Source organism: Haliotis rubra, unplaced genomic scaffold, assembly GCF_003918875.1.
Source record: "Haliotis rubra isolate DU_JTF1 unplaced genomic scaffold, ASM391887v1 Scf6, whole genome shotgun sequence".
Taxonomy (NCBI): domain Eukaryota; kingdom Metazoa; phylum Mollusca; class Gastropoda; order Lepetellida; family Haliotidae; genus Haliotis; species Haliotis rubra.
This window is the reverse complement of record NW_025767301.1, coordinates 2,802,476-2,809,582: the sequence shown is the minus strand read 5'-3', so window position 1 is coordinate 2,809,582 and position 7,107 is coordinate 2,802,476. Positions and strand designations below refer to the sequence as shown.

Genomic DNA, 7,107 nt, shown 5'->3' with positions numbered 1-7,107 from the left:
TCGGGTGGTCAGGTGAAAAAACCAATTCATAAATGTTCGTTGGTAATATATTTTCACGAATGTAGACACAATCAAACGGACATTGCGCCTCTGTGAGCGGTTGAATGGATGTGCGTGTGAGTGTGTGTGTGCGCGCATGTCTCAGGCCTTCTCACATGCATATGATAACGACGCATTGTTTAACATAGGATTCATGAACATGCGATTTGAATCTGTTTAAAATGCTGATCCGGGTTGGGCTGAGATGACTATTTTTTGTTATTTGTAGGAGCTGCAAGTTAGTATCATACTTACGTGTATGGTACTACAAATCCAAGATCCCAGTCTTGGTATAAACGTCTTGTATGCCATGAGAGAAAAATAACCCAGTTACCTCTCTCCCTCGATTGCTTGGTCACGTCATGGTTTAATATATCTAAAGGGATTCAGTACGTTTGTAATTTTTTATGTAAATCCGCCGACATTTTTTCATGAAATCTAAGACACAAAAGCAAACATCTGCCAACGATTTCATCACTTGAGAGCTATGGCTATAGTTCAGACTGATAAGCTACAGGTGTAGTGTTGTAACCCAGCTAACAATTTCACATTGGTACAACGTTGTCACAACGTTATGCTTTCGTTGTTACGTTATTCTGTGGACTCCCATTTATGTTGTCACAACGTTGTGGCCTGACGTTGTCATACGTCATTTGTACGTCGCCACAAGGTTAAGTTATGTGATGCTTACGTATTTTACGTTGTCTTAACGTTCTATTTACGTTAATAGTTAAATAGTTTTCCCAGTAGTGAACAGTACATAAGAAGCAAAGCAGAAATTCACTTCAATGATTATTCGTCAATTTGCATGTTGTTTTGGTCGTGTGTTTTCTGAATCTGTGCCTGAATAGAGTATAAGGAATCACAAAGAGAAAGGTTTTACAGAAAACTCTATCGTAACATCAAGTTATAATAAACGTTGTTATAACGTTGTGAGGAGCCTAAAGCATAACGTTTCCTCAATGCAAATTTGCAACGTTGTTATTACGTTGTGACATGACGTTTTAAAATGACGTAATACTAACGTTGTGACAACGTTGTGTCATGACGTTACCAATCTACAACCTTCTCACAACGTTGCGAAAATGTCGTGTGTTAGCTGGTAATAGACTATGTAGTGACTTCAGTGTCATTTGGATCTGATCGATCGCTTTGTGTCTTTTGTCGCTTTCTGTTCTATTTGAGCAACATATGGGAGGAAATCAAGAAATGACGATGGTCTTCGTCGTTTACATCAGTGGTGAAACCTGGTGGAGGGTATGGTGTTGAAACCCACATATCATAATCAGGACAAATTTAGCATTCAGATAGAAGTGAAATTTTCCCCGTTTACATAAGAAGTTCAACGGTACGATTAAACTCTCTCATAAGAATACCAACTGTCAGAATGTTTATTTGTTTGTTTGTTGTTTAACCGTATATGCAATATTCCAGGTATATGGTGGCGGCTTGTAAATAACCGATTCGGGACCAGAAAATCCGCTGATCAAGATCATGAGCATCGATCTACGCAGTTTGGATACGAAGTGTAAGTCCAATCTGCGATCCTAGTCGTCTCTTACGACAAGCATGGGTTGCTGAAGACTAATTCTTCTTCACGGGTCACTAGCACAGGATTATGACACGCCTGAGGGACGTAACCATGCACAACGCGAATTGCAATGGCTGGGACTCGAAAACCCTTGCTCCCTTGATCAGATATAACCTTGAGAAATGTTTGCTATTCAGTACAAGTTGCTGGTTGTAGTGCATTGAACCTTGCACATGTACCCTGAAAGCACATTCTAAGTGTACATATGGTTTTGGTTTGGTTTGTTGTTTTACGCCGCAATCAGCAATATTCCAGCTATATGGCGGCGGTCTGTAAATATTTGAGTTTGGACCAGACAATCCAGTGATCAACGGCACGAGCATCAATCGCGTACATATGGTACCATCCCAGTAGTCCCAAAACAGTCCATTCTCAGCAAATATGTTTTTGATTTCCCCAAGTCAGGATAGAAATGCAAAATCACAACTGAGGCCATGTTGACACTGTTAGCTTCCAAGCAATGTTTTCGATATTAAAGACAATATGCTTTTAGTACAGCTTTACTACTGATCCTTAAGTTTTGATTATAAGAAAGACATTCCTTTGTGTGTGCGTGCGTGCGTGCGTGTATGCATGCATGCATGTGCGTGTGTGCGTGCGTGCATGCGTGTGTACCTTTGTTACGAATTTTCGTATGACTATATTGCATACAGGTGCATCAATGTGCCCAGGATAGACATCGTTGGAAAACGGCCTCATGTGCGACGTAAGTAAGTAATTAAGTAAGTATTCTACATGACTATACAAATAAGTATTGTCATATTATTCATATATGCGATAGTTTTTTTCGTAAATATGCCCTCAAAGATGTACACTGAACTAACAACCTCTTTTAACAATGTTCTATAAATGAAAGTTCATTTTGGAGTGCTGTAAGAACTTGTAAACAGGACAAACAGTTCCAGATCCAGAAGCTCTCTCGTAACGCATACTGATGTAATTCATTCTCCCGTTGATGTATATTTCATGGCGTAACATGCAATCCTTGTGAGCTATATGCAGAAAAGACCTCACACGAAGTCATTTTTCGGACTATGAGAATAAATTATCTTGAACGGTATAATAGGCATTAAACCTCTCAAAATAATACATAAAGAACAGCGATAACTTTGATGTCTTAAATCAGAGCCACTTGCTTCTGAAGATGACATGTGTTATATATTCACGTTATGTAAGTATTTGGTGGTCTTGAACCTGCTCGTCTCCTTAATTACCTCCCCTTGCGATTTAGATAACGTAAAGCGGTATGGAACCAAGATGGGGCATGTCGCGAAATAAACATAGACATTTACAACTGGACTAATATGTGAGCTATGAGTATTTTGTTGTACGCTAGTCTGTTTCCTCGATGCCAAATGTCGATTATCAACGGGACCTTGTCGCGTTCGCGATTTATCGGATGATTATGTTTTTATGATAAGATTATTTTTGGTTTTATTGAAACATGAGTCATATCACTCTGTCAGTTTGACATAAAAAATGTATTATTGTTACTGCAGAGTAAAATGCACCTTCTGTTTTGGGTTCGGTACTTTACGTTCTTCGAGCCGCTTAAAGTGAATATTTTTGCATTTGCTCAGTTGTGTGCAACTGCAAACCTTGCCCATTTCATGATGACATAACTTGTTAAAAGAAGCATTAGTGATACAATACTCTGAAGAGATTACGGGAATCAAATTGAATAACTCATATTTCAGCAATAATATCATTTGAAAAGTAACAATTAGTAAAAGTTAGGAAATGTGCCGAAGTTTTAATTGTTAACGTACTTTTTATAATTAACATATATAAAAAACGAACACGAAACGACCTGCCTTTGAAAAATGAAGTTTCTCATTTTGGCCTTGTGTAACAAGAAATGATTTAATCAGTCTCAGTATATTCCAGGATTACAGTCATTAGGAGACAAGCATTCTGGGAAGATGAACATTATAAAGGACATATCGTATTCACATAAAACTGTACAATCCATAAATAAATGTCAAAGCAAGCACAGATATGGTTAAACCTCGATGAAGGAACATCTCTACTGCTATTTTAAGCGAAGCTTGCAAACTGTATGACGTACCGTCAGTTTCAATTATAGATTACTCTGGCGCATTTTATGACTTTTGTCAATGTCTTTGGATGATGTTTAATCCTGATTTGAAACCCAAGCCTAATTCCCCCTGCACATTGTAATTAGAAGGGGTATCGTGTGAGCTAGGCCGGAGGCACCCGCAATACACAAATGTTCTGTTTCGCTCCTGGTGCTATGCGGGTGTCGCTGGAACAGGGGAACACGACTCTATCCTCATTATTGAAGGTATTGATCACCAGAGGTTAGATAATAAGATATAGACTGGTGGCAACCCCAGGAGATAGTCGCCCAGCGATTGACATAAAGATGCGGACTTTCTGGAATCACAGGCGGAAGTGAGATTGTAGTGTGTGGGGTTGACTGCGGATAGGATCTGTGACGTGTCGTGGTGTAGCGTGGCGTGGCGTGGCGTGGCGTGGCGAGGCGGATGAGCATATACATTTGATAAAGAATGGTTACTCACAGAAAGTTGTCATGAAGAATAAAATTAAGTCATTCACCCCGTGATATTCCTCCTCCAATGTTCATCCATAGGGGAGACAAGCAAAACCCCCCGTAGTTTTGTTACAATGTGTGGATTGATATTTTTGGAATATTGTTTTAGGGGTGAGTGAATATTACTTCAGTCATCTTCTTTTCAACTGTACCACTTTGGTCAAACCCGCCAGTTGTGGACATCTTAGCAACGATCCACGCCATTAGGGAACAATGACACATGCAATCATCCAGATCACACACTGTAACCACCCGAACACTATGTCTCCGATCTTACAGCAAACAATGGGAGATGGGCTTCTATTCTGAATCAGAATTTTGGGATCTGTATAATTCTGATAGCGAAAGAGAAATTATCCTATCAATTGCAAAAGGAAGCCAGAATATGAAAGGATGCTCCAGAATTGCGTGAGAAGGACATCCTCCTCTCTCGAGCCCACATTGTGAGTCTGGTTTGATGATGTTTCAAACAATATTCCAGATATACCAGCTTGATGTGGGAGCAAAACCGGAAAAGATCCCGGTCTTTGAAGTGTACACCTTTGGTAAAACCCATGAACACGGGTGCTGACACACACAGAAACACAACGAAGGCAAATCTCTCACATTGTAAACATGATGTGATTGGACATCAAACACGACAGATATTATACTTATACTTTTCCAACTGTCTTTGGCAATTCTCCATATTTCAAACATGGTAGGATCCCATGGCTTAATTTCTCAAATGCCATGTTGAATATGTCTCAGCTCGCAAACATATTTCGACAGGCACTAAATCCTCCACAATAAAAGTCTGACGACCGACGAAGAAATACCCAACACTTTTCTAAATGTGCATGATCATCTCCGTCTTGAAATCTGCCAATATATCAGAGAAGTTGTCTTAAGGATAAGCTGACACGGCTAAAGAGACCTTTAGTAGTAGGACGATTTGACACGCCAGTTCACATTCACAAAATACGCCAAATACTATACTTCATTCTGACTAGATAATAACGCGTTTCGAACAATTCGAAATCACAGGCTTTGTGGGGTAATACTTTGCTCTGTCCGTCCCAAATGACCAGTAAAATTGTGATGACCAGGGCAGACAAATGACCAATTCTAACCCCCTCTTTAGGGACGACATAAAATCCGGACCCCTTGTCTGTAAATCACGGATTGAGTTACCGTACACGACCAGTAATTCCTTCAGCATATACAGATATGTAACTGAAGAGGTGCAAGCATTCTTTAGCTACAGGGCTTGCCCCTATTTGCCAAAGGCTGATTTATGGCGAGGCCCCATCCACTGTCATGGCGGTAGTCTAAACGAGGTGTGATTTACGACTTGGCGGTGCGTCGTTGGAGATGCCCCTGCCATCCTGTCCGGTGACACCTATAGGATTACCCCCGTGAAAGTGATACCCCCAGATCGCGCTCATTAACGAACGCCGCGAGACTTGTGAACGACGTCCACAGCTGAGACCCGCTTACGACATGGATAATTTCATTTGCAAGGACGTAAGCGATACCCAAATGAAACGTCCGTGAATTTACACAGATAACACAAGACTTTATTGACTAATTTTCGAGAAATTAACGAATTTTGTATTTCCAGCGCTCGCCAGCAGATGAGACTGTTGAAAGAAACGAGAAGAGGCCGGATTTTTCTACGTCAAATTGGTTGGGCGACTGACTTATCCAAACAGCCTCGATTGAAAGACCAACTCGGGAAAACACATCCTGTTTTTGTGGTGCTGCTACGGAGTGAGGCCTTTTTAACTGCATTAGTTTAACGTGAAAACATCGCTGTGTAGGGAACCTTCAAAGATGCCATCTGCAGAAACGGAACTACTCCCTCACTTTCCAATACCATCAATCTTATCCAACCTTCCTTTCCCGGTGTTTGAGCCCAAATAAATCCATCGATTTTAAGTAATTGTTCATGTTTGGATGCATTTCTTTGGGAGCCGAATTAGTCAATCAAATATTTACTCCAGTTTGAAATCTTTTTAATCACTGTCCCTCAAACAAATCGAGTTAGGTGTATGAGCGAATGTATCTAAATAATGAGAGACCAAAAAACAGCTCTGAATAAACTTTGACAACTGAAGGTTGTTAATCAGCGCCGTGGAAAAGGTTTGTGCAAACACCGCTTACTAGATAACCTCTTAGTGGCTCATTATAATGCTAGTATTGTTTGTCGGAACAACAGCATTACATAAACAATCGTTACGTTGATGCAGCAGGCATATGTATTTGGGCTCGGTTGGTGTTTAGCTGAGGTTCACTGTCAAACCAAAATATGAAATACATGAACTTGTTATCATAGGGTTAGGATTAAGAGTGAGGGAGGTGAAACGCTATAATCGCATTGGCATTGTTTCAATCATAAAGTTATTGAATTAAATAAACTTAAGAAAAGTTTAATTGTTTTTAATCACTATATTTTCATATTTCTATGTTTAGTCCAGATATTTCATACTCTGCTGTTTTCTTTTTATTTTAAAAATATATTTGGTTAATTATTCTACCAACATATTAGTCAAGATCCGACCCTGATTGAAATTAGTGCGTTCTGTTTCATGTTCAACTCAGTCACATAATGGTTTGGAGATATATTGCCCCAAATGAATGAATCGAACCCTGGCCCTCGGCGTGACGAGCCAACGTTTTAATGGCTGCACAGTGACCCCTTTAGTTATAAGTGACCGCGGTTGTCTAGGCTAGGGTCTGGGATATATGTCACATACCTCTCCTAAATAGAGCTATGCTTGTAGCAACTTCATCCGATTGACACCGTGCACTCTCATGCAATTACTCTACATTTGGATATTCCCAAGTCATTTGAGGCAGGCCTTACCACCTTGGTGAACATAATAGGGGTTTTTGATGATGTGGGCAAACGCGGGATTAG

At 40.1% G+C, this 7,107-nt stretch overlaps 1 long non-coding RNA gene across 1 annotated transcript; it reads left to right on the top strand.

Annotated features, from left to right (window-relative positions):
- The first annotated feature begins 5,627 nt into the window (after window positions 1–5,627).
- On the top strand, window positions 5,628–6,125 carry LOC124255280. Its single transcript, XR_006892663.1, has 2 exons — window positions 5,628–5,711; window positions 5,809–6,125. It is a non-coding gene; the product is annotated as an uncharacterized LOC124255280 (long non-coding RNA).
- The last annotated feature ends 982 nt before the right edge of the window (window positions 6,126–7,107 follow it).